This window comes from Lissotriton helveticus, chromosome 3_1, assembly GCF_964261635.1.
Source record: "Lissotriton helveticus chromosome 3_1, aLisHel1.1, whole genome shotgun sequence".
Taxonomy (NCBI): domain Eukaryota; kingdom Metazoa; phylum Chordata; class Amphibia; order Caudata; family Salamandridae; genus Lissotriton; species Lissotriton helveticus.
In genome coordinates this window covers 1,117,237,427-1,117,265,331 of record NC_136061.1, presented here as the reverse complement: position 1 = coordinate 1,117,265,331, position 27,905 = coordinate 1,117,237,427, and the positions used below count along the sequence as shown (strand labels likewise).

Here is a 27,905-nt window from a genome sequence, read left to right as displayed (position 1 = left end):
AGAAATATACGCTCACAGGGCTCTGTACAATCCTAGCCGAGGTATTGCCAATGTTCAAAATGCCGTGGGCCGCCTCCGTAGCAAGCTGGAGGCTGAAGTATCCGTTTAATAACGGCATCCACGAGCTTCCAGTAAAGTCTGCTTTAGCTCCGCCCCTGGGACCGTCACGATTGGACAGGAAGCTAGAGCTTCGCTAACTTTTATTGGGCGGTTATGCCGTCAGTCTTGTGATGCTGCTCCTGCACTTCCGCGTTCAGGCTGCCCATTCTGAAGACAGGTTTAGGGCTCAGTTGAGCAGGTGGTACTGGTGCAGCAAAGGTGGCTGTCCGCTAGCTCACAGAGCCAAGTTAGGCGCACGCAAGAGAGAGGAGGCGGTGTCTTCCAGTGAGAGTAGCGGAGCAGAGGCTGCGGGGCTTAAGTGTGAGTACCCTCAGCATGCCCCCTGTCTATACTTTAAACCATATATATACCCAAGGTGTTGCTATCACCATGTTCTTCCCAGGGTACGACAACTCTGTTCGCCACTTGCTCTGACCACGGCATGTCATCCCGGCAAACTTGATCACAATGCCAGGGCCAGTGCTGTGCTCAGGCAGGACTTCTCTAGTCTAAACTAAACACAAACCTGCGTTTATCCTGCCTCAGAGCCAGGCCAGGTCTCTGTCCACTCCATGGCTAGATGACCCCCCTCCGATTCAGTCTAGCCGTGAATATGCTTATTTCATGATCAGCCCACGGCACACGCCTAAACTAGCTTCAGGCAGGCACCTTATCCAAATGAGGTAAAGATCACCAGCCAAACCACCCTGATCATCAGCATACATACTTAAGGGGTAGAACACCACCACCTGGCCCATCGCTGTTGCCAACCACCGCTCTGCCCCTCTCCTGTTAACTTGTCCACTGCTCACCATAGTGTCTCCTCACCATCCTACAGTGTCTTGCGGCGATGCAGCCTACTTTAACATGTTACCACCGCACGTCCCATTCTTTCGCCTCCTACGGTGGTGAAATTCAGTGTACATTGAACCATATTTCCCTGACAAATGTTGGTAAAAGTTCTGTTTTGGTGTGCTCACTTGACAAAACAGTTTTAGTGAATCTTAATTTTTAACTGTGTTACGCACTACAAACATGATCTTCTCAAAGCGCACCTCCCATTTCCAATTAGTCTTGTTTAAATGAGTCAGTATTTCTGATTGGTAAATATACCGTTTCTACTTAGAGAAAGTTACGTTTTGTGGGAGTAGCAATGTAAACTATCCCACAGTGTATAATGAGAGGCGTGACTGAACTCCACCCTGTTCCGTTGGAAATTGCAAAATGTTGGCATGTGTGACTGAGCGAACGGCTGCACTCCGGATTGTAAGGTGCGTGCATTTTGAGAAGCATACAGCGAAGCAATTCATAAATGCACGCTTTTTTTTTACTTTGCCATGGAAGAAGAGAACAATTTACAAACCCCCGGTACTCACTTTAGTCTGCCCGGTTGTAATCTTTGCATTTGTTCTTTGTGGAAAGCAACTTTTCTCTTTCAAGTGTAAATGGGCACATCACCAGCTGGCACTGGTTTCTGTGTTCTTAAGGCTCGGGTTAGGCTAAATGTGTTTTGAGCACACGTGAATTTGTTGAGACAGTCGATGACTCATATGGCCATGTTTTATGAGGAAGTCATTTATTGTAAATTATGAAACAGATTTCAGAACTACTCTTGGCCGCGGGGTCGATTATATTGACTGTTGTTAGTGCTTATATACAAGTTATGCATGATGCCAGACTATATAGCTCTCCATCGGTTTCAGTGTCTGAACTTTAGTAAACGGCGTACTGAAGTGTTTTTATTATGTGGACCTCTGCTTTCTACAGGAGTATGTTTAAATTACTTTTTTGTGTGCATACCACCTAAGAATAACTGTTAAGCACAAGGGATTCATTTAAAGCAATACTTGGGCCTGGCCTCCTGTGAATTGTGGGCTCATGGTGGGTTGGCCCTGTAGCAAACCCACTCTGCATAGCCTGCACAATGACAGTGGCCTCATTGCACTGGAGTCAGTGTGCCCCCCCCCATGTAACTAAAACATTTTTTTCAAGACTTGGGGAGCTGCAGCATGTCCTTCAGTGTTGCTGCCAGCAAATCACATCATTCAGTACTGCAGTACAGCCATAAGTGCGGAAACGACTTACCGGAGAAAAAGCTCCCTCAGCCAACCGGAATGGCTTATTGTTGGTACTGTGTGAATCCCTCGAGACTCCCACTGGACCAACTGACCAGATATACCTACTAATATATAAGGGTTATCTCCTTCATGCCCAACCCGATCCCCTCCATAAATGCTAACATTTTTAAAAGAGCTGCTGAATAGATTTGTACCAAATCACAAAAATTATGCTTTCTGAGTAAAGTTTAGATATTTCTGCCAAATTTGATGTAATTCTGTTTATACATTTTGTTTTGTATTGGAGAACAAACTTTCCTAAGGAAATTAACATGGGAAATCGCCCCCCCTGCTTTCTTGGTGCCTGCTTGACAAACTTTCCATTAAGTGGCCAAAGCAATTCAATTTTTTTTGGCGAAAGTTTTGTGCTGAGTCATCAAATGATGCCAAAGCTATTAGCAAAAAAATGCCTATCCCATGGAAACTCTGTCGCAACTATAACTACATAGTTCTGACTGACCATGTGCAATGGCTACACTGGGTGCAATCATGAGATCATTAATTGCTTGTCATACTTTAAGCGAGTCAGATTTGTTGAACGTGCACTAAATAAATATATTTAAGAAACTGGACAATCTGCTGACTATACTAGTGTGGCTGGCTCTCACAGCCCGTGCTTACTTTGTAAAATAATAAGTATCTGTGCCCAGAGTTTTACTCAGAAGCCCATGCTGGTGCTATTAAAAGCTGGGGTTGGCAAATTCAAGGCTATCTGGTCTTGATTCCATCTCATGCTTCTTTCACCCACCAGCATACACTCCCTGCCCTTTTATCTTTCACACCTGCAGGTTCTATTTCATCCTTGTTTTATCCAATTTTCATTGGTTTGTCAACATTTTATTCCTCATTCTTTCCCTTTTGTTTGCTTTTTTTTCTCTTGTTCTGCGTCAAACTCTAATGAATAAAAAATACATCCCGGGCCCTAAAAATTAGTGCCGATAGGCTGCACCTGCAGCCACTGGCTAAAATTAAGCACTACCCATAGCAAAGTAAAGAGGGAAGTATTGAAACTTCAGGATGTGTTAGATTGAATGAAGGAGGCTACAAGTTCCTGATAAGCTAGGACAACGGAATTATGGCAAGAGGGCATTAGACTAATTGCTGCTTGACTTAACTGCTAACGACTCCCTCTCTTTCTTGGTATGAGTATAATTAGCAAAACTGCTAAAGATGATCCATACAGTAAGTTTCAGAGTTGCACAATTTGCGAAACCAGTGCCACTCTGGGTTCACTCTCCTGTTATATGGGAATGTCAAAATTCTAAGGTGGTATATTGCTAGTTAATCTATTTCAGTATGGGAAGTTTCTAAAGCTTCAAGGTGTCTGGGGAGTGTTTAAAGTTATACATTTAAACTTCTTGAAATGTCAGATACTTTGGATGGACAGTTAAAGGCTCCTAGAATACCTTTCCAGACAAATTAGTTGAGCTTGAGGTGCTGGCGAAGAGTATGATGGGTTTGGCACATGGTAGTGTTGTCTGGTGTATCTTATGATACCAAATCATGATGGGTGACTAGCTGCAGCACGGGGACATACTAGGTAGTATAACCAGGCGCTTTAGAAACTCATTTATTATATTATTATTATAGTAAACATATCAATATGCCATTAAGAGCATTCCAGTTGTACATGGTAAAACTAGTGCAGAAGATTAAAATGGAATGGCATAGGACCTGCAAGTTAGAAATTAGTTGTAGGGAAGGAAGGGAAAGATGGGTATGCTCTTTAAAACAGTATCCTCAAATGCTAGATTCGAACTGTTGCAGTTCAAGGTTTACAGAGAACACATCATGACTGTTTCTGAAACGTAAGGACGAATCGACTACATACACTAGCTACAAGGTCATTAGTTACAGGAATAACACACCACCAGCTGATGGTACAGGAAGGCAACTGAAGCTGCCTATAAAGATCATGCCTTGAATCCTGCACATTCTAACATTCTATAAACAACTGCATAGCCTGCAGCATAAGTAACGGACTATTAGACATGGCACGTAATGGCGTCTCCCCCTTCCACAAAACAGAACACACAAACGTAAACACAAAAAAATACACAAAGCAAACCACACTCTTCTAGTCAAAACATGTATCCAAAGAAGTGACCTACTAGAAAAAACAAAAGGCAAATCTCCTAAAGCAGTTTAACAGTACCTTACATGCACTTTGCAAACCATAGAACTACATCTCCGCCTTCTGAATAACCTTTGACTGTTCCCCACCATCTACACTACTGCCATAGACCCAACCCATATTCATACGACTTTTACCAATCTCTCAAATTTCCACTAATCCCTGCAGTGTATTCTCACAGCTTCCCAACTTGCCTTATCCACACTGACTGCCCTTCTGAATTTAGAATCACTTTAGCCATAATTTCTAGCTACCCTTCCAAGCACTTCGTCATCTATCCTGGGCATGTTTCTGAACCTTCTTGTTTCCTTCTGAAAACTTGAAACAGTGAAACTCTAGTGGTAGAATGTGATGTGTCTTGTGTGTCTTAAGCTCCCACAGTTTACACCAAACTACCTGCTCAATCTTGAAACCGTTCTCCCGCGTCTAATGTACACAATACTAGAATACAATTATCTTTCTAGAAGTCACTTTAGTTGGGGATGATGTAAAGCAATCTAATAATGTTCGAAACAAAACTTGCTAAAAACACTTTGTGTATCTTTAGAAATAAATTGGACGTCATTATCAGATGCAGTTTCATCTGGGAAACCTTCCTACACAGATACATATGTTCTTTTTAAATCCATAGGCAGGGTGGGATTCAGCCACAAACTGTAATTTTTATCCACTTGCTATAATAATTCACCATTTGCAGTGGAGATATTTAGTAACGTTGTAAACTAATTAAAGGTCCAATGAAATCTACCACCAGTTAACACTGTGGCCTATAAGGAATCACTCCTTCCTGTATAGGTGCCACAGAAGTTAAGTTGCCTATCAATGGTTGCACTAACTTCATAGGCGGTCACTGGCATTCTGAAGAATTTCTGCACTTGGTTAGAGGTTGACCCAAATGTTCCTCATGTCCTTCATCCGCTATCTTTATGCGCAACATTGTAGGTAGTTGAAATTTATTATACAAAACATTATTATCTATGTTCAACTCCTCCTTAATTTCTGTGTATGGCTATACATTCTGAGGTACCATTCTATCAGCTTTAAAAGCTGTACAAACTAATTTTCCTCAATTGTTGCCAACCAATCACATTTAGTTATTCCTTCTCCTTTTCCCACATCAGTCGCTTGCCAATCATTCTTCTTCCTCCATCGTACTCCCCAACTCCGTTTGATACTTGACTGACAATCATGATAGGCAGTCAACTCAAACTGCCTATCATGGAATTACTTTAACATCCAACTGATATTGCACAATTGGGCCTTGCTGAAAGTGGTACGCTACATAGGGAGGATAGCGGCAGACAGCAAAAGAATGTGGAAGTGTGTCTTTTAGCAGACACACTGGTGCAGGGTCACCCTTGTTCACAGGTTCAAACAAGTAAGGATAACCGACACTTGGTGAAGTAAAAATCAGATCAATCACTCCTGAGCGGGGGCCTTTTCCAACAAGCACCAAGAGATACTGAAGGAGGAAGCTCACTGAGCAATGATTACATGGGCTTTTATAGAAAAGGATCACAAACTCGGGACGTCTCATGGTAAATAGAGCTTTGAGAAAAACACACAAATGAGGTAATGGTGAGAATCTACAGCCTTGGTGTTTTGAGCAATATTCGCGTCTTGAGGCTGCACAACAAGATATGTTATCTGTGTAAACTTTATTCAGGACTTATTTATTTTAGTGTTTTATAGAGCGCGAACTTCACCCGTTAGGGTATCAGAGAGCTTTACAGAGTCAAATTTAACAATTGTCTGGAAGCTCCGAGCTGACACCAGCTGTTCTTTTTTTGCTAACTCTGCATGTATGCACAGCCTGCAATATCCCCATCTAGATTATTTACAAATGTTTGTGCAGGTGAGGTGCCAAGGACAGAGCCGGTGCTAGAAAGGAGGGCAGTGGTAAAATGGATGACGCATAGCTCAACTCAAAAACAAGAAGGATCGGATTTTATATCTCAACAAGAAGACCATTGCTATGTCCTGGGATCTTCTAGTGGAGTCTTTCAAAGCACTAGACACAGTCTCACTCCACCCGCACACAGATGACGCACAGGGAGTCATGATTGGGCGTTAATACTGACCCAAGCCACATACAGAGCCATGCCCCGGATGAACTATGGTACTAGGGCTGAGAGGAGATAGTCATACCTGCCTGTCTCCCAGAAATAGCACACTAGTGTTTACACACTGTTTCATCTACCATTGGCCCACAATATATACTAGATAGTAAAGAAAGAAATAAGAGGGGAGAATTCCTATCTGCTACTGGGAGCGCACTCGTTGGATGGTAGGTGGGGGTGTTTGTTGATATACTGCTGCAATAGTTACGCATATTAAATGATTGTTGCACTGTTGCTTTATCCATCATCCTCGCTGGACCAGATGTTACTACAACTGTATTACATGATGGTTCATCTATGTGTAAAAAGATTTCTACTCCTATATACCTTACAATAATGTATCTGATACTCCTAAGTCTGGGTTCGGACTGTACTTGGATGCCGCATTGTCTTTGTGCATGTCAGAACCCCTAAACAGACAGTGGGTGCCGTTTCCACCCACAGAAACAAGTTGCACCGATCAGACCAAGAAAAGAACTTTCAGACGGTGACTTGGCGATATTTAATTTATCCGTGGAATTCCAAGATGGCCACAGATGAGTTAGCGGTCTAGTTGCTTGATTCTACACAGGTGTTGGAGTTGAGGTGATGCGCGCGAGCACAGACTGCTGCGCACTTTACTGAAGTTATGAGCGAAGACGGTCGAGTGTCTTCAGAGTTCCTGAGGTTTCTTTTTGAGACACTTTAAAGAAGACGTTTTGCAGAATAGACGTGTTTGGTGAACAGCGCGTTGTCCATAGTTTCTGGCATTTCGTTTTGGCTTACCTGAATGGTGCAGAATTCCTTGAAGGAGTTCAGAATCTGGAAAAGCAGCCGTTATCGTCCTGAGTGAAAAAGAAGAGAAGAAAGGAGATAAGTGAATAGTCGAAAACCAAATGAGTGTTAATTGACTGTATATTACGTGATAAAAGAAGAGAACTTGGAATGCCTTAAAGACATTAATACTCACCTTTGGAAACGAAGTCATAGAAATCCCTGAAGAGATAAAGGGAGAAAACCAAGTGATGTTAGAAGGAGTAGTGTAGATAAACACAGATAGTAGTACATATAAAACACAGTTAGTTTAGAAATTAAAAAGGAGTTAGGGATTAGTTAGGCTATATAATCTTAGAGATAAGGATAGATAAGTTACAATTCAGCAGACAGGAAAATCTTCAAGAGAAGATCAATAGCGACATAAGGTGAGAAACTAATAACAGAAAAAGATAGTTATAAACCAAAGAGACAAGACACAAAGTAAATGTTGTTTATTTTCAATAGTTGTAGCTTTTAAAAGAGAAAAGAGAGCGAGAGAAAACAATACCAGTAAGAAGAAGTTAAGACAAGGAAGTTTATAAGGAGAGATTACAATAAGAACAAAAGGTGAGAAATTAAAAAAAGAAAATATTAAAAGATAGTAACAATTAGGAGAAGCAACACAGGAGTAAGATTGTTATTTCTTAATAGCTTTCACATTCAAGAAAAAGAAAAGCGAGAGAGCATACAGAGAAGAAGAGGAGCGAAGTCTCTGGAACTAAAGGTATAAATAGAGCCATTGAGAGTAGGGAATAGTGTAGAGGGGGAGTTATGCTAATGTTGTCTCTTGAAATAATTTAAGGTCATCTCTGAAGAAAGGTCTGCTGGTCGGACAGAACAAGAGAAGCCATAGAACAGTTCTAGTGCAGTCTCTTCTGTATTTCTTTATTATTTTATCCACTCCCCTTTCCCCCTTGGGAGTTCCTTAGGGTCAGGTTTAAAGACTGATTCTGGGACATTCCTTGGAGGGAGTTGGGAACTAGCATCTCTGTTCCTGTGCAAGTCAAGACGGTAAGATTTACACTTACTACTCTGACAGAGTCAAGTGCCCACGTTGAATACTTGCACCCGAACAGAATGGCGGAGGGTATTAATTTATAAACTCTGGGTACAGTGTTAGACTCTATTCAAAAAGAACTCGTGGCTGTTAGGGAAGATAATCAGAGTCTTAGACAAGAGGTGCTAAAGTCCGAGGCGTGGCTTGAGCGCCGACTCTGATGGCGGCGTGAGCCCGGAGCTCCGTCCAGGATCCTGCATTTCTCCTGATAATCCCTGCACCGGAGCTGGCGGAACGACCGGGGCGATCGCCCCCCGCACCAGACTTGCAGAGGCGACCGTTGCGGGACCGGCGGAGGTTCTGCGGCGGTGGGGACAGCCTGCGCGGTGCTCCTGTGGGATCGCGACCCAGCGCCCAAGATGGCGGCGGCTGCACCCGGGCTGCGGTGACGAGGGTCGGTGGAGCTGCCTGGCAGTGGTGGGCGAGAGGCGGCTGCCGGCGGGCGCCCAGCGGGACAGCGACCTGACCGCACAGGAGGGGCCGGCGACGCCCGCGCTGAGGGGAGCGCTCGGCGGATAGACGGCTGGTGGGCTGGTGGCCCTTCCCCCACCGCTGCGCAGAACCAAGGAGCGAGCTGTCCCACGAAGAAGGGGCCATCGCGGGTGCTTCCTGGGGGGAGGAGGAGACGGTCATCCAGGAGGCTACCGGGTGTCGAAGAGGTGCGGTGGGCCCCCACGCTGAGGAGGGGCTGCTGCCTGGTGGGAGACCCCGGACCGTGCCCGACCATTGGCGGGGCCTACGAGGTCAGCGGAGGGGCTGCGTGCACGAAGTGGGGCGGCGCTGCCTGGGGACCACACCGACGCTTCGGGTGCACGGCCAGAGTGGACGACGGAGGCCATTGACTCACGCAGCTGGAGGCTCTTACAGGGCCTGCACCGGTGGACTGCATTGGGGAACCCACGGAGGTGGCGGATTCGAGGGCCCAATCTTTTCCACCTTTGGGCCTCCGGCGTCGGCTGGCAACGGGGCATCGAGTGGCGGAGAGCCGCCCACATGCACGTGGGCGCGGTGGGTTGCGAACCTGCACTGCAATATTGCTGGGGCCTGCAGGATCCACAGGGATGAGTTGATCCCGGGGTAGCACGTGGACACTGCCCATTTTTTGTAACTGGTGTGTGCTCCCGTACGCCGGACGACCCTCAGGGGAGTGGAGCGAGCCTGCTCCAGACGTGGGTGCAGTGCTGGAATAGGACGTTAACCCGGCCTGCGGATTTGGGACTGAGGCGGATCAGTTCGCCCACAAGTGCTGTGATGAACGCTAGTGGGTTCTATCAGATGGCTGATGTGGATGGCAACATGGCGGCCGGGCGGAGTCAGGGCATGACGGCTGGGCCAGACGGGGCTAACGCTCAACAGGAATGCCCGGATACATCAGCGCAAGAACGCAGGTTGAATGCTCGCCTAGATAGTATATTGGAGGCGATCACAGCGACCAAGGAGTCATTGCACCAGGACATAGGGCAGGTGGCTACGGGGCTGGGCCTCCTGAGGGCGGATCACGCCAAACTATCTGATAGGGTGAAAGACAATGAATCGCTTCTTCAGGAGCTTAAACCCGCGGTGGTCACCGCGGAACATAAACTTTCTGATATCCTGGCCCGACTGGCGACGCTGGAGAAACGAGCGGAGGATTCCGAAAGTCGCAACCGCCGGAACAACGTCAGGGTGGTGGGCCTGCCGGAAAAAATCGAAGGGGACGATGCTGTGAGGTATATGGAGGACTGGTTCAGATCCACGGTTGCTCCTGAAGGCTTGTCCCCGTTCTTTTCCATTGAGAGGGCGCATAGGGTCCAGTCTCGTCCTCCCATGCAGGGCCGTCCCCCCCGACCTATGGTAGCCAGGCTTCTGCATTTCAGGGACAGGGACCTGTTAATACAGAGGGCGAGATCGGCGGGACACTTCCAGGTGGACAATAGCCGAGTAACGATCTTCCCGGACTACACCCAGGAAGTTCAGAGGAATAGAGCGACCTTCCTTGCGGTCAAGAAAGAGCTCAGAGAGGAGGGTATTCAGTATTCGCTGCTCTTTCCGGCCCGGCTGAGAGTGATATTGGATGGACAGACTCATTTTTACACACCCCTGATGAGGCTTGGACGTGGCTGGAAATGTACAGGGCGGGAACTGACCGCCAGCACAAAGATGGGAAGGAGAAGAAGAGGCCGACTCAGATTCGAAAGTCTCAACGGATCCGCAAACGCGACAGACTAAAACAAGCGATGAAAGAAGAAGCGTTGGCGGCGGAGTGGAGGTGAGCGTTGGCTGCCACGGCGACGATAACGGGCTCGCAGCTCAGGGATTTGGAGGAGGACTCTGGATCGGAGAGCGGAGGCCGCCAATCGGGTGGTGAACTTTCTGAAGCGGACAGCTCTGTGGGACCGTCGGTCGCGCCGCAAACGGCGGATGGGCTGTTTAATGTATAAATGTGGGGGTGCGATGTTGGCTCTTCCAAGGTGAACATTTATCCAGTTGGTCAGCAGTTAGCAGGTACTCTGTTGTAATTTTCATATGGGATCTTGGGTATGGGGTGTGGGTTAGCCCGCCGCGGGTTGGTGTCGAGTTACCCCCCTATTGCCCTTACGGCTCCTGTGGCGACTGCCACAGATTAGTGAAATGTGTGTATTGTTGTGGGTTTGGATGGAGGCTGAAGCGACGTTGTTAGGTCCTGTCCTGGGGAGTGGGGTTGGGGAAGTTTATTGGGGTGTGGGGGGGGTGGGAGTGGCTGCAATGATGGGATGGGTTGGTTGATACGAGTGGAGGGGAGGAGAGACAGCAGTGATGGGGTCATTACCTGATGTGAAGTGCATTACATGGAATGTTCGGGGTCTCAGAACAATGTCTAAGAGATACAAGGTGCATGCTTATCTAGTGAGACGGGGTGTTCAAATTGCTATGTTACAGGAAACTCACTTAACCAAACTAGAATGTGATGCATTGCAGAAGAGGTGGCGTGGCCAAGTGTTTGGGACCTCTTATTCGGCGTTTGCGAGGGGGGTGCTAATATGGGTCAGGGCGGGAGTCCTATTCCAGGTCACGGATCGGGTGGTGGACCCCGGAGGTCGGTATGTGGCAGTGAGGGGGAGGCTGCATGGTTCTGAGGTGGTATTATGTAGTGTTTATGCCCCTAATGTTGACCAGGCCCGATATTTTGATGTCCTATCGGGCTCCTTGGCCCACTTTCTGGCGTGCCCCATTATCCTGGGGGGGGACTTTAACTCGATCACAGATATAATGTGGGATAGGTCCCACCCGCCGTTGGCGGAATCCCCGGTACGTAAGCTGTCGGACCGTAGGAGGGACTGGCAGGAGAGGTGGGGTTTGCTGGATGTGTGGAGGATGCAACATCCTACTGATAGAGATTATTCCTTTCATTCGGCGCTACACGATCTCCATGTCAGGATAGATTCTATATTGTGTAGCGCCCCCATGGCAGCCATGGTGACCCATACTGAGTATCTTGCTAGGACCATCTCGGACCATAACCCCCTGCTGATGGCGATCAGATGGCAGAGGGCACGCTCTGAGATCCCTACCTGGAGGCTACGGCCGGACACTTTGGAGGACCTGGAGTTTGGGGAAATGGTTAGACGGGGCTTAACGATGTATTTCGATGAGAATGAGGGCTCGACTGCAACGAGGTCACTGGAGTGGAACGCAATGAAGGTGGTGGTGCGAGGGGTGTGCATGGGTAGCTTCTCGAATGTACGGACGTCCGTCCTGGCGGATTTGGGAAAAGCGGAATGTGTGTTGAGAGACATTGAGAGGAATAGGCCGGAACGACCGGATTTGCAAGAACGACTGCTGGAAGCGAAGGAAGTAGTGGCAAGGGAAACAGAGAGATTGAGATGTTATGATTATAAGCTATACCTCGTAAAGGTCCATGCGGAGCGGGATAAGGTGGGCACGTTGTTGGCAAAGATTGCTGACCCAGTGCCGAGGAGTGGCCCGATTATGTGCATTAGAACCGAAACGGGGGAGGTGGTCCACTCACCGACGGCCATTTTAAAGCGTTTTCAGCGGTATTACACGGGCCTGTATGATACCCGGTTGGAGGCGGGTCCCTCGGTTATATGTGATTATTTACACGAAACACAGCTCCCAGTGCTAGACGAGGAGCCGGCGAAGGATCTGGGGGGTCCGATCACTCTTATGGAGATCCGAGGGGCTATTAAACAGATGGCCAGGAACAAGACGCCGGGGGTAGATGGACTGCCTGTTGAGTTTTATGCGAAATACGTGGAAGTGCTGGCGCCCAGATTGTTAGAAGTGTACTCGGAGGCGATGACACTGGGGCGCCTTCCTGTTTCCATGAGAGAGGCGCTGGTAGTCCCGCTTCTGAAACCGGGTAAGGATGCACTGGAGGTGACGTCGTACAGGCCCCTGTCTATGCTGACGGTAGACTACAAAATCTTGAGTCGTGTATTGGCTACCAGACTGCTCCCGCATATGACCATGTTGGTACACGGCGATCAGGCAGGGTTTATCCCTACTAGGAACACCGCCACTAACACTCGCAGGTTGATCGGTATGCTGCAGGATGCCTTGGGCTCGGACGGCGCGTCGGCTGTTCTGTCAGTGGATATCGAGAAAGCATTTGACAGCCTTGAGTGGTGTTACCTGGATGCGGTGCTGGAGAGGTTCGGACTCGGTGAAGGGTTTGTGCGCTGGACGAAAGTATTATATTCGTCGGCCACGGCCAGGGTGCGAGTGGGGCCACTTATATCATCTGCTTATCCGGTGCGTAGGGGAACTAGGCAGGGCTGCTCGCTCTCTCCCCTTCTGTTCGCTCTTGCGATGGAACCGCTGGCGGCACGGGCCAGGGCGGGGGACTCCTTTCTTGGAGTCCGCTGCGGGGAGACTACTCACTATATTTCCTTGTATGCCGACGACCTGTTGCTGTATTTGGAGGACACGGAGGTGGCCTTGCGTAGGGCCATGAGGCTGCTCTCTTCCTTTGGCGAATTGTCGGGGCTCAAAGTGAACTGGGATAAGACCTGTGTTTTCCCGCTGCGAGCAGATGCTCAGCGCCCTGCTCTTGCGGCGAACGTGGTGTGGGAGGACAGGTGCTTTACGTACCTGGGAGTCCGGATCTACCATGATGCGGTGAGCTTACTGGAGGGAAATGTGGGGCGGTGCATCAGGGGATTGCGTGGCTGAATGTCCTTCTGGGCTACTCTCCCTTTGTCGGTGCAAGGTCGGGTAGCACTGTTGAAAATGGTGGCGCTCCCTCGACTGTTGTATTATTTCAGGACCCTGCCTGTCTGGATCCCGCAGCGGGTTTTTCAAGATCTGCGGTCAATGATTATTGAGTTCCTGTGGGGGCTTGGCAGACGCAGGGTGGCGTTGCACACCATGATTCGGCCCAAACTTGAGGGGGGATGGCAGTGCCGGATTTTGAATTATATTATCTGGCGGCCCAACTCCAGGTTTTGACGCAGAATGTGGCTAGGGAGTTTAGGGGTCCTGACCGGGTCCGGGGGATGGGTATCCAGAGACACGTCCTCTCCTACATTGTTATGCAACAGAGGTTGGCATTGCGGGGGCTTACTTTAGAAGAAAAAACACTCCGACTCTGTTGGAATAAGAGCCTGAGGCGGGCGCGAGCAGTGCGACCGTATGCCCCGGAAATTCCCATAGGGATGCTGACGGCTCTACCGCATGGTGGAGATTGGTCCCCGATGGTGGCGTGGGAAGAGCTGGGGCTACAGGTGGTGGGCGATCTGTTTGTGGAGGGGGTGTTGGCCCCGTTTGCGGTGATCCAGGAGCAGTTTGGTCTCCCAGATGGGGATTATCTCCTGCACGCGGCGGTAACTGCGGCAATACAGAAGCACTGGAGGGGGGGACTGACGGAGCCGAGCACGACCATGGCCTGCCAGTATGTGATGATGGCCGCGGGTACAATCAAGGCGGTGACCTGTCTCCAATCGCGGATGTTGAACGATGGGCTGGAACCACTCACGGCGCTGAAAGCTAAATGGGAGGACAGTGTGGGCAAGCCTATTCCAGACACAGAGTGGGGCCACATTCTGGCTCGGACGTGGAAGGGTAGCAGGAATGCTAGGTTTCAACAAATACATTTCTTCCTCTTGCACAGAGCGTATCTGACTCCGGGGAAACTCCACCGGCACTTTAAGGTACGAGACGCGGCATGCCCGAGGTGCCTAGCCAGGGAGGTTGAACTGGACCACATGATGTGGGGTTGCCCGAAGCTGGGTACATATTGGGCCGAGGTGGGCGCCCTTCTGAATGCGGTTACGGATAGGGAAGTGGAATTTGACATGGCAGCATGCCTCCTACTATGGTTTCCCCACACAGCAAAAACGAAAGTCACGAGCAAGTTCATTGATTTGGGGCTTATGTTAGCGCAGAGGGAGATCACCTGACGTTGGAAAACTAAGGAAGGCCCGGCTGTGGGACGTTGGACGAATGAGTTGTTGAAGTGGTCGAGGTGCGAGAGTGTATTGAGACTGCGGCAGGCCACGAAACTGGGGAAGGAGAAGGGCTTAGAGGCGGCTAGAGCTTGGGAAACGATTGTGCAGGCTTTGTGTGATCACCTAACGGTAGAAACGGAGGAGAGACTCTCGGAGGTTGAGTTCCAGGAAACTAGTGGCACGAACATTTGATCATTATTGACGGTGCACTGTTATGTCCAACGCACATCATCACCACCCACATCAGCAGCAGTTAGAGGGAGGGGGGGATAGAGGAGTACGTAGACTGCCCTGTTGGAGCTGACACGTAGATGGCGCAGAGTATTCACCGGGCGGGTTGTCATGTTGCAGCAGGAGCGGGATAGGCTCTGTGGACCTACTGTGCTTGAATGTTGTTAGTGCGGTGGGTATGACCCCTCTAGGGGGTATTTGGGGGGGGGGGAAGTTGTTGAGGGTACAGAAAATGCGGAACCAGGATTGTGTTGTTGACCAGACGTCCCTGTGTACCAGGCGGGGAGACCTCTCTTGCACATTGAATTGGCGCCGCCCTGCCTCCGGGATGTGGGCTGATGGGCTGTGTACTATTTAAGACAAATGTGGTATCTTGTATGAGGACGGGGCTGACGGTTGACATTCCCGATGTTTTGTTTGTAATTCTGCAGTAAAAACATACTTTCCCCAAAAAAAAAAAAATGAGGTGCTAAAGTCCAGGAAAGAAACCGCAGAGTTGGGTCAGAAAGTTGGGCAGCCATTAGGTCCAGGAAAAGGGAACGAGAATACCCTAGCTGAAGGTGCCAATAGACTAACAACACAAGTAATCCATTCCTTGTCCCCAGTTATTCCTTTAGCCCCCCCTGAATGTTTTAGTGGAGACCCCCAGAAAGCGCAGATATTTTTGACCCAATGCTCACTCCACTTTGTGCCGTCCTTCCATTTTCCCAGATGCGCAGTCCAGAGTTGCATTTGCATTGTCATACCTGAGTGGCGACACTGCATCGTGGTCCATGCCATTAATTTCCAGAGATGATCCCATTTTGCAAAATTATGATGAGTTTAAAAAGGAGTTTCTGCGAATTTTCGATAGACGAAGAATTTCTCAAGCCGTAGACAATGAGTTATTGGAACTGCGCCAAGGTAATCGAGATTTGGTGGCTTACTTGGCCCAGTTTAACAAGCTGGTAGTTGAAACCAACTGGCCAGAGAGTAAAAGATCAGCAGTGTTTTATCGTGGACTGCGTGACGATCTCAAGGATATCCTAGCTCAAATACCGAATAGACCAACTGAAATTTCAGAATTGGTAGACTTGGTGTTGGAGATCGACTTTTGCCAAGGAGAGAGAAGAGGAGAAAAGATTTTAAAACAGTTGTACCAAAGGTTTGACAGAGCAAGAGTCGAGAATAACTGAACCGGAGAAGGCCAATCTACCCCAGAGCCAATGCAGATTGGAACCATCAGGGGTCCATTAACGAAAGAGGAAAAAGAGAAGAGGAAGGCTGGGAACCTGTGTATGTATTGTGGCTCCAACGGACATTTTGTCAGAAATTGCCCAAAGAAGCCCAAGACATCATTTAAACCGAAGGAAAACTTGCAGCACCACTTGTAGGAGGAGTTGGACAGGTGGATGCAAATCAAGATACAACTCCAAAGGAACATCAGTTGGCAAATACCCTACAATCCTCTTCTCCCCATTTAATAGTGTCAGTAGTATTAAAATTCCGACAAGTCACCTTAACGGAAGTTTCGGTAATGATAGACTCCGGAGCTACTGGAAACTTTAGTGATTTAAAATTCGCCTCCAAAATTGGGTTACAAGCAATCCAAAAGGATAAGTCTGAACCAGTACGAGCTGTCGACGGTACCAATCTTTCATCTGGACCTATTGTTAGCCACACGGAACCAATTCAAATTATCTCCATTAACGACCACGAAGAGACAATCCAATTTAATTTGATCGACGCACCTCAGTTCCAGTTGATTCTAGGGTTACCATGGTTAACGGAACACAACCCTACTATTAATTGGAGTACACGAACAATAACTATGGACTCTGGTTATTGTAAAGAAAACGGTTTTGGAGAAAACAAGATAAGTTGTGAGATCAGTCCTGCTCACTCCTTATGTTTTGAATGGAGCATCGGTGTGCATAATACATTCTCAAGAGATTCCATCAGAATACCAAGACTTTGCAGATGTTTTTGATGAAAAGGAAGAGGAACAATTGCCACCCCATCGAGCATATGACTGTAAAATTGATTTGGAGACGGGTGTCAATTTACCATGCAGCAGAGTCTATGCATTAACCGAAAAGGAGCATGAATATTTGGATAGATATTTGGCAAAGGGTTTTATACGGCCATCTCAATCGCCGGTGTCCTCACTTTTTTTTTTTTTGTACCGAAGAAGGAAGGGGACCTGAGGACCTGCATAGATTATCGCGCAATAAACAAAATCACAAAGAAGAACCGATATCCACTATCCCTCATCTCGGTCTTATTAGATCAAGTTAAAAGAGCCCAAATCTATACAAAATTGGACTTAAGAGGAGCCTACCATTTGATCAGAATGAGAGAGGGCGATGAGTGGAAGACGGCTTTCAGAACAAGGTTTGGATTATTTGAATACCAAGTTATGCCCTATGGTCTATGTAATGCCCTGGCGGCTTTCCAACTTTTTATTAATGATATTCTCAGATAATATATTGACCAATGTGCAATAGTATATATTGACGACATTTTAATTTACTCTGACGACAAAAGCAAACATCCAGAACAAGTGAGAAACATTCTGCAAAAACTCAGGGAAAACTGACTATTCGTAAAATTTGAAAAATGTGCGTTCAATGTCTCTGAGGTGGAATTTTTGGGATTCGTTCTTTCGCCAACGGGAATGAATATGGACAAAAGAAAGATTCAAGCGGTAGTCGAATGGAAGTCTCCAACTAGAGTGAAGGAGGTACAGAGCTTCATTGGCTTCGCCAATTTTTACAGGAGATTTATCAATGAATTTTCACGGAAGATTATACCTCTTACTAGCTTGCTGAAAAAAGGAATTAGTTTCAAATGGACAGAGGAAGCGGAAGAAGCCTTTAGTTTGTTAAAGAAGAGTTTCACCTCAGCCCCGGTACTTCTGCACGCAGATCCATCTGAACCGTTTTATGTTGAAACTGATGCTTCAGACCAAGCTATTGGTGGGGTTTTATCTCAACGACACAAGGAGACTGGGCAACTGCATCCGGTAGCCTATAGATCAAGGAAACTAACACCAGCAGAGGTAAATTATACGATTACGGAAGAAGAGCTATTAGCAATAAAAGATGCATTTAAGGAATGGCGACATTACCTTATGGGAGCCAGGCACCAAGTAACTATCTTCACTGATCACCGGAACTTAGGGATAATTTTTCAAAATCTGCAAGAACCCTAACACCTAGACAACTCAGGTGGTCATTGTACTTTTCAGAATACGTTTTTGTAATTACCTATCGGCCAGGGGCACAGAATAGAAAGGCGGATGCCTTGTCTAGATTGGGAACAAATATCAATAAGCCTCAAGAAGAAAGTCAAACCATAATACCAGATACAAAGATCATTTGTGCGATCACGCCCATCTCTGTGAAGGAACAGATTATCCACATCATGAGTCCGGAAGATATGCAAAGATGGGTCCAGGAAGAACCTGGCAGAGAAATTCAAGATCAACTTCCCTATCACAAAGGAACTTTGTACTTGCCTACTAAAGAATTACAACATCAAGCAATGTATGAGTGTCATGACAGTCTCCTAGCTGGACATAAGGGTGAATCCAAAACATAAGAACTAATTAAAAGACACTATTGGTGACCGCGAATGGGAGTAGATACAGAGAATTATGTCGAGGCATGTGAGGTCTGCGCTCAAGGAAAATTGGAACGACAGACTCCTAGGGGTTTGTTGCAACCCTTGCCCACACCCCCAGGTCCCTGGCACACTATCACTTCTGACTTAATAGTTGACTTGCCCCTTAGTCAAGACTATAATACCATCTGGGTTGTAGTGGATGCCTTCACTAAAATGGTACATTTTATGGCCTTAAAAGGGGTGCCAACAGCCAAACAATTAGCCAGCCTATTTAGTACGCATATAGTCAAGCTACATGGCATTCCACGAGTTGTTATCTCAGATCGAGGTTCACAATTCTTATCTAGATTTTGGAAGGCTTTTCTGACTAGTTTGGGAATTGAGGCTAGATATTCCACTAGCTACCACCCCAAGACTGATGGCCAGACCGAGAGAGTAAACCAAGAATTAGAACAGTATCTTAGGTTATTTCTGTTGAAACAGGATGGTGATTGGTCAGATTACTTATGGGCAGCAGAATTCGCACACAATAACCCTAGAAATGTGTCTACAGGTTATTCCCCATTCTATCTAAATTATGGGAGACACCCAAATGCTACGCTGACCCATACTGAAATCTCAGTTCCAGCAGTAAAGGATTTTGTAACTCATATCGAAAAAGGTTCATCAGACTGCTATTACAAATCTAGATCAGGCAAAGAAGAGATACAAGGGATATGCAGACAGGAAGAGAATAGAAGGGCCAAAATTGCAGGAAGGTGACGAAGTATGGTTAAGTACCAAGAATCTGAGGTTAAAAGGGAACAGGAAGTTTCTACCTAGATTCATAGGCCCTTATCCTATAGAGAAACAAATAAACCCAGTCACCTATCGATTAAAACTACCAGAGAAGTGGAAAACTCACCCTGTTTTTCACGTTTCCTTACTAAAAAAGACTTCACCAAATTTGCAGAAAGGTTCACCACCTAAGCTGATTCAATTTGAATCAGGAATTGAATACGAAGTGAAAGAGATTCTAGATTCCAAGAAGATTCGAGGACAGCTGCATTATTTGGTAGATTGGAAGGGTTACGGTCCGGAGGAGCGATCTTGGGAATGTTGGTCAGATGTTCATGCTCCTCGATTGGTGAAAGTTTTTCACCAAAGATTTCCAACTAAACCCAAGTTGGAAGGATCTCCTTTGTTGGGGAGTACTGTCAGAACCCCTAAACAGAGAGTGGGTGCCGTTTCCACCCACCAAAACAAGTTGCACCGATCAGACCAAGAAAAGAACTTTCAGACAGTGACATGGCGATCTTTAATTAATCGGCGGAATTCCAAGATGGCCGCCGATGAGTTTGCGGTCTAGTTGCTTGATTCTGTACAGGTGTTGGAGTTGAGGTGATGCGCGTGAGCACAGACTGCTGCGCACTTCACTGAAGTTATGAGCGAAGACGGTCGAGTGTCTTCAGAGTTCCTGAGGTGTTTATTTGAGACACTTTAAAGAAGAAGTTTTGCAGAATAGACGTGTTTGGTGAAGAGCGCGTTGTCAATAGTTTCTGGCATTTCGTTTTGGCTTACCTGAATGGTGCAGAATTCCTTGAAGGAAACGAAGTCATAGAAATCCCTGGAGAGATAAAGGAAGAAAACCAATAGATGTTAGAAGGAGTAGTGTAGATAAACACAGATAGTAGTACATATAAAACATGGTTAGTTTAGAAATTAAAAAGGAGTTAGGGATTAGTTAGGCTATATAATCTTAGAGATAAGGATAGATAAGTTACAATTCAGCAGACAGGAAAATCTTCAAGAGAAGATCAATAGCGACATAAGGTGAGAAACTAATAACAGAAAAAGATAGTTATAAACTGAAGAGACAAGACACAAGAGTAAATGTTGTTTATTTTCAATAGTTGTAGCTTTTAAAAGAGAAAAGAGAGAGCGAGAGAAAACAATACCAGTAAGAAGAAGTTCATACAAGGAAGTTTATAAGGAGAGATTACAATAAGAACAAAAGGTGAGAAATTAAAAAAAGAAAATATTAAAAGATAGTAACAGTTAGGAGAAGCAACACAGGAGTAAGATTGTTATTTCTTAATAGCTTTCACATTCAAGAAAAAGAAAAGCGAGAGGGCATACAGAGAAGAAGAGGAGCGAAGTCTCTGGAACTAAAGGTATAAATAGATACATTGAGAGTAGGGAATAGTGTAGAGAGGGAGTTATGCTAATGTTGTCTCTTGAAATAATTTAAGGTCATCTCTGTAGAAAGGTCTGCTGGTCGGACAGAACAAGAGAAGCCGTAGAACAGTTCCAGTGCAGTCTGTTCTGTATTTCTTTATTATTTTATCCACTCCCCTTTCCCCCTTGGGAGTTCCTCAGGGTCAGGTTTAAAGACTGATTCTGGGACATTCCTTGGGGGGACTTGGGAACTAGCATCTCTGTTCCTGTGCAAGTCAAGACGGTAAGATTTACACTTACTACTCTGACAGTGCATTAGAATAGTTGTAATAGCAAAAGTATCAACATCCTGATTACAGAACCGTTTTGAGAAGGGCATTCCTACTCCAAGTGGTAATGTGGCAGGAGGTACCCTGTTTCAGGTACATATTGCTTCTGATTTGGTTTAATTTATACAACATCACAGCAGTCCCATATGTATGTGAAATTGAGTCATTTTAAATTGGGCATTACTGGAAGCCTTTAAGGCATGTTTACAGGTCATATGTCAGTTATAACTGTGCTTTAGCCAGTCCTCCGCTAAAAAACTGTTTTAGTTGTAAATTGATAAAGCAATTTGAAGTCAAATTTGCATAAATCATAGAACGAAGAGAGTTACAATATGTTGGATGGGGAAAAGTAATCCACAACAGCCATGATTAGCTCTTGGTGAATCTCAACCCATGTATCTGAAATCATGTCGTTCAAATATTCAACATTTTCAACATTTTCATTCTCAATATCATCATTTTTCTTTATTTGATAAAAGCTGTTCTGTTGTGAAGAATTCTAAGATGCCATAATTTTCCTTAAGAGGAGTTTGTACCAGGATGCGACAACACAAGCTATCCTTATGAACACCAGAAACCTAATCCTCTGAGAAACATAAGCCACCAAAGCCAACCCGAAAGTGAACCCACTAAACTAAAGAGATAAGAGGACATACTAAAGCAGTATAGTGAGATTGAGAATCTAGTTCTACCCGATGGAACTCTGACACCAAATCAAGTTAACAGAATATCATCATTCGGATGCAAGGGATAATAATCCACCCAAATTATGTTTCAAGGCTGCGAAGTCAATACACACTGAACTTTTTCGTTTTGTGCTTTCTTCAAGGGAGACAACTATAGAATTGATCCAAAAGGCTTCATAATGTGTGACTCCCTGTTCTTTTGCCGGTGTGACCCCCCCCCTCTCCTTTTGCCTGCATGACCTCCCCCTCTCGCCTGTGTGATCCCCCTTGCCCCTGCGACCCCCCCTCTTTTTGCCCCTGCGACCCCCCCCTCTTTTTGCCCCTGCGACCCCCCCTCTTTTTGCCTGCGCGACCCCCCCCTCTTTTTGCCTGCGCGACCCCCCCCTCTTTTTGCCTGCGCGACCCCCCCCTCTTTTTGCCTGCGCGACCCCCCCCTCTTTTTGCCTGCGCGACCCCCCCCTCTTTTTGCCTGCGCGACCCCCCCCTCTTTTTGCCTGCGCGACCCCCCCCTCTTTTTGCCTGCGCGACCCCCCCTCTTTGCCTGCGCGACCCCCCCCCTCTTTGCCTGCGCGACCCCCCTCTTTTTGCCTGCGCGACCCCCTCTTTTTGCCTGCGCGACCCCCTCTTTTTGCCTGCGCGACCCCCCTCTTTTTGCCTGCGCGACCCCCCTCTTTTTGCCTGCGCGACCCCCCTCTTTTTGCCTGCGCGACCCCCCTCTTTTTGCCTGCGCGACCCCCCTCTTTTTGCCTGCGCGACCCCCCTCTTTTTGCCTGCGCGACCCCCCTCTTTTTGCCTGCGCGACCCGCCCCTCTTTTTGCCTGCGCGACCCGCCCCTCTTTTTGCCCGCGCGACTGGTGTAATCCTCATTAATTGATATGATCCACTCCGTAAGTGAGACTTAATAATCACCATTAGGGGAGTCTCTCATCTACCGTACCCCTGGTCTGGCTTACACCTTCCTCAAATCCTGTGGCAATGCTATGGCTGAGCGAGCATCGCACTTTTCTCGTTATTTGGTCTTGGGTGATGTGAATCTTCATCTCGACCAATTCAAGGCCAGTCACTCAGCTGACTTCCTCGGCTCCCTCCAATTGGTCCAACTCTCCCAATGGGTCCTTCACCCCACGCACCAAGGGGGCCATATCTTAGACCCCATTTGCTCCAATTTTCCTATCCAATACACTGGCTTTCGGTGGAATCATGTATAAAATTTCAAACTTTGGCTATTGCCCACAGGGCACTTTATGGCTCTGGTCCGGCCTACCTCCACAAGAGGTTTACTTTTTATAACCCAATGAGACAGTTGCGGACCTCCTCTCAACTTCTGGTGAAGATCCCTAGGTTTAACGTCAAAGGCTCGTTGGGAGCTCTTTTGTGCGGAAAGCTACTTTGGCTTGGAATGCTTTGCCCTTGGCGCTACATAGCATCCAAGATCCTGCATCCTTTAAAAAAAAGCTAAAGACCTTCCTCTTCTAGCACGCCTGTTCTTTTTTTGTCTTCCTCCTTCAAGTACGCGCCGGGACAGTCTGAGTATCTGCACGCGATATAAATTAATTTAACATAACATAACAACATTTCAAGAAAATGAACCATAATTTTCTATAAATCCACAATTTTAGTGAATAAGTAATATCCTGCGATAATAAACTTTAAATTCAGTCTCTTGCCTCTAAAGAAGTAAACATGACCTATATCGATATGTTATTCCCTCATGGAGAGCAATAACTTAAACTTTTGTGGTTTGTTTGCTTAGATGCACTCATATCTCCATCAGGTGAATTGTTTGCTCCTGTGCAGATTAGAGACAGTCTTGTGGGAAATTGCATCTCGTAGCTTATACTAATGGGTTTGGTACCCAGTCATTGGTGAAGGGTTCATCTTTTGAATAATGGAGCATAGAATGTGACATAAGCATTTTATTTCTAATAAATGAACCCGATTTACATTTTCGTTCTGAGGAAAAGAGTGGACTAGGCATCATTATAGGATCACTTTATAGGAGAATAAAGATGTCAGGCCAATTTCTTCTGTGTGTGTGCATTGACTTCCCGTTTCAGAATATCTTCAACAGTGTCCTGTTGCTGAGTCAAGCTAAAGAATCTAGGAAGCAGCTTTTTCATTCCTGCTAGGAAGCTTCCCATGACATGTTGTCAAGATGATACTTGTCAGCGGTCTCGAGCATTGTTTTGAAGAGTCTCCAGGCATTATCAGTCATATGTTCCTAAGCCCCTTTCCCCATATTGGGTCATGATGATATGCAACTTGTATATTTAGATACACTTCTTAAATCAATTGCCAGCTATGATTTATGGCACATACTTATAACAGCTGCATGGTAATATGCATTTTTGAAAAGTTGCCTCCAAACTTGGTACATTGATTATCTATATGTTGTTCATAGCATGTTGCTGAAACCTTGCAGCATATATGCATTCTAATGCACTTCTTTGAATGGTCAATCTTCTTAGGCTATTTCTCTACCAATGATTCTCTGTGTATTATGATATTTCTGCACTTCTTGTTATGGCTCTCTTTGTATGACGGTTATCCCCAACCATCTTGATTCAGTTACCCGCATTGCATCCCACAGTGTAATGTTGCAGTTTTTTGAAAATATATTTGCCAATCTCCTGGTTCTCTTCAATCGCATATGTTGAGCAGGCTTCTGACTGAGACGAGGTAAATATTGACTATTTCATTAGCATTGCTATGCTGTTCCAGTTCGAGAGGTTGTCACAGAAATGTACTTGACTAATTTGGTTTTAGGGTCGCCCTCAAGAATTGTTTTCAATCACATTGTTTATTGAAAGCTCCTGGTTCAGATTACATTTGCTTCAGCCTTGCTATTGTATTTTAGATATCTTTTTTCTATTTTGATGCAGTGAGCCCTCTTGCCCGTGTTGTGGCCCAGTTCTCATAGATTGTTGTTAAGGTGGTGGATAAGTATATACTCAGGCGGTCTACAGCTCACCAATTTCATTCAGGCCCCTTTGACCTGTGTATAAACAAATGATCATAAAGGTTTCTCTCCATAATAGTAAACACTCTGTCTTACTGAACATGTTTAATCAGACTGTTTCCAATATTATTCAGTTCAGACCTGTCTCAAAGTTTTGCCAGAAGTGACTTTCTATATATAGGTCCTGTCATATTCTTGCGCCTAATTCTGGACTTGTGTGCAATAATGTGGAGAAGTGTGGCTCACCGATTAGAGCGGCAGACCCTGAGGCAGAGGTCTGGCCCGGGACCAGGGTTCAATTCCCGACGCGGCAGGGTCTTGGGCTCAATGTCCACGGACTCGATAATTCTCGCCTCGGTGCCTACTCTAATCATGGGTCCCACTCTGCAACTCTGGGCAATAGCTTGCTTAATCTCCACAATGGCCTCAATAGCGCTGGGATGCCTGGCTTCACCTTGGGGGTGCCCAGTAGAGGGCATCTCTCTGGGAAAGCCAGGAAGGGTTCCACAGCGGTATACAGCGCCAGGATGCCTGAAAGGTGATAGTGCGCTTTACAAGTATACATACATTTACATTTTACATTTACATACATTTACATAATGCAGGTTTTCACTTACCCACACATGGGGACTTATAAAACATGATGTATGAAATCCTATGGTACAAAAAATACACCTATGACATAGAAAGTTAAAATGTCACCCATGGACCGTAGCACTTCTTGCGACACCCATTAGTATGACAAAGGGAAACATGGCTTCACGCTTACTTTTTTAGCCTGACTGCTGCAGTGTAAAACCTGCAGTGCAAACTGTTAAAATGACTCTTTTTAAAAGGTAAAGCCACCCTTTTTAAACTTTAAAAAGTAAGTCATCCCTATGTAAGCATTGTCGCCTACAAAGTAGTGTGCATGATAATTAGAAGTGGGACACATGGAAATGTAATGTTACCATGTGACTACAGTGATAGGGCCCTTAAAGCTATGTTTACTGTGACAGGCTTAGCTGTCCAGAGTTGAAAACCAGAGTCCAGATTAAAATACAAATACTGCGTCTCAGGTAAGGGGCCAGCTATAAAACTACTTAACAAACTACTTTTAATAGTTCTTCAATTCAATGGTGAAGTCAGATTTGAATAAATATTATGGAAAAGTAACCTTTAAAAGGTACCCTTCACCTGCTTGAACTATCATGAGACAAATTAACATTAGCCTCTGCCAACTTCCACCCTGTACTCAGCCCAGGAAGAGGTGTGACATTCTTCCTGGGAATTCACAGGTGGACTTGAATGGGCAGAGATGACTTCTAAGTTCAACAGAATATGCAGCGTGAGGGCTGTGTCCCTCCTGTTGACACCAAAGTGTAAAATTCTGCATGGCCGGGTCTACCACTACTAATGGCACTTTGCGATTTATTCAGAATTTTTTTCTGTGGCGCTATTTTTGCTTCAATCTTTAAAAAATGTATATATTGGATTGTTGTCGTTTTGATGTCATTTTGCTTATTACATTTTTCTGTATTTTTGTAAATTGGACTGGGATTGTTATTGTGTTGTGTTTTCAAATTTGTAACTGTTTTGGCACTTCTGCAAGCTTTACACATTTTCACAAGTTAAGCCTGTCTGCTCTGTCACAGCTACCAGGGGTTAAACTCTGGCTTAAATTACTAAAACGTTTGACTGGACCTAACACGATAGTGACTTTATTACTTTTGGGGTAACACCCAGCCACCCTGCCTAACAAATACAGTTTTCACACCATTTTTCCTAATTCTTTCTAAACTTATTGGTCTAATTGAAATAAGTTGTGATGAATATTAGTTTACCCTCATTGGATCTAGGTTTTAAATATATATTTATAATGTTGATGGATAACCTTTCTTCAGCTTCCTAAAAAAGGAATGCGATCAGTGGATCTGTAGAGAGCTCCTTATCACCCGTGAAGGTATCCAGCCCCTGGCAGGGTCCAGTTGATTAGCCGAATAGCCAGGCCTTCAGGGACTTTTGAAACTCTGAAGAAAGAGAAAGGGACTGAGCTGAAGTTTCTGGTGGGCTGATAGTTCAGGTAGTCGTTCAAGTAGGCGGGTCCGCAGTTGTGTAGGGCCTTGTATGCATGGGTTAGTAGCTTGAACTGACATTTTCTGTACAGAGAGCCAGTGGAGTTCCCTGAGAGGGGGTGATCTGGGTTTGTCTAGGGAGATCCAGGACGAACCTGTAGCTTTCTGTAGGGTATGTTGTCATTGGAGTAGGGGAGCTGTGATTCCTCCGTAGAGAGCGTTGTTGTATTTCAGTCTGCTGGAGATGAGGGCCTGGGTGATAGTGAGTCTTGAGCTTTGGGATAGCCATTTGAATATTTTACTTAGTATGCGGAGGATGAAGAAGCAGGAGTAGGAGACTGAGTTGACCTGTATTATCCTGGTTAGCCTGTTGTCCAAGATGATGCCTAGGTTGCTAGCGTGGTCAGTGGGGTAGGAGTATGTCCCAGTTCTGAGGGCTACTAGGAAGTGTATCATGGGGAGGGAGCTTTTGTTTCCGAAAATCAGTACCTCTGTCTTGTCCGAGCTGAGCTTCATCCAGTTGGTGACATCTGTCATGCAGTTCTGGAAGTTGGTGGTGTCTTGGGAGAGGATGAGTTGTGTGTCATCAGTGTAGGATAGGATGTTGAGTCTGTGGATTTTGGTGATGCTGGCCAGAGGTGTCATGCAAGTGTTGAAGGGGGTGGGGCTGAGTAAGGATCCTTGAGATACTCCACAGAGGATTTCCCTCAGTTCAGAGGTGAAGGCGAACTTTTTGTGTCCTTCTGATGTGGAAAGAGGCGATCCATCTAAGAGCAGCTCCTTTAATGCCTATGTTGTGCAGCCTTGTGATGAGTATGCGGGTGGCGTCCATATTGAAGTTTGCTGAGAGGTCTAAGAAGATCAGACCTGTAGTCTCTCCTCGGTCTAGTAGGGCTTGGATGTCTCCGGTAACCACATTGAAGGTTGTCTCAGTGTTGTGGTTACTGCGGAATCTGGATTGGGTGAAGTCGAGTACGAGTTTCTGTTCCAGATATGAGGAGAGGTTGTTGGTTGATAGCTTGTCCTAATACTTTGCCCGGCACCTGGAGTAAGGAGATAGTCGTAAGTTGTTGAGATTGCTTGGGTCTGCTGATAGTTTCTTTAGTAGGGTGTTGACTTCTGAGTATTCATAA

General features: G+C 46.0%; 1 protein-coding gene across 3 annotated transcripts in view; it reads left to right on the top strand.

Moving 5' to 3' along the window:
- Positions 1 to 248: 248 nt before the first annotated feature.
- GPD2 (glycerol-3-phosphate dehydrogenase 2) overlaps positions 249 to 27,905 on the top strand; it is a 1,236,906-nt gene continuing 1,209,249 nt past the window's right edge. Inside the window, exon 1 of one of the 3 annotated variants that reach the window (XM_078681716.1) lies at positions 249 to 420. The gene's annotated coding sequence lies outside the window, so the exon portion shown is untranslated. Of the gene's footprint in view, positions 421 to 1,268; positions 1,371 to 27,905 lie in introns of those variants that run through there. The other 2 variants (XM_078681717.1, XM_078681715.1) reach the window with 2 other exon arrangements.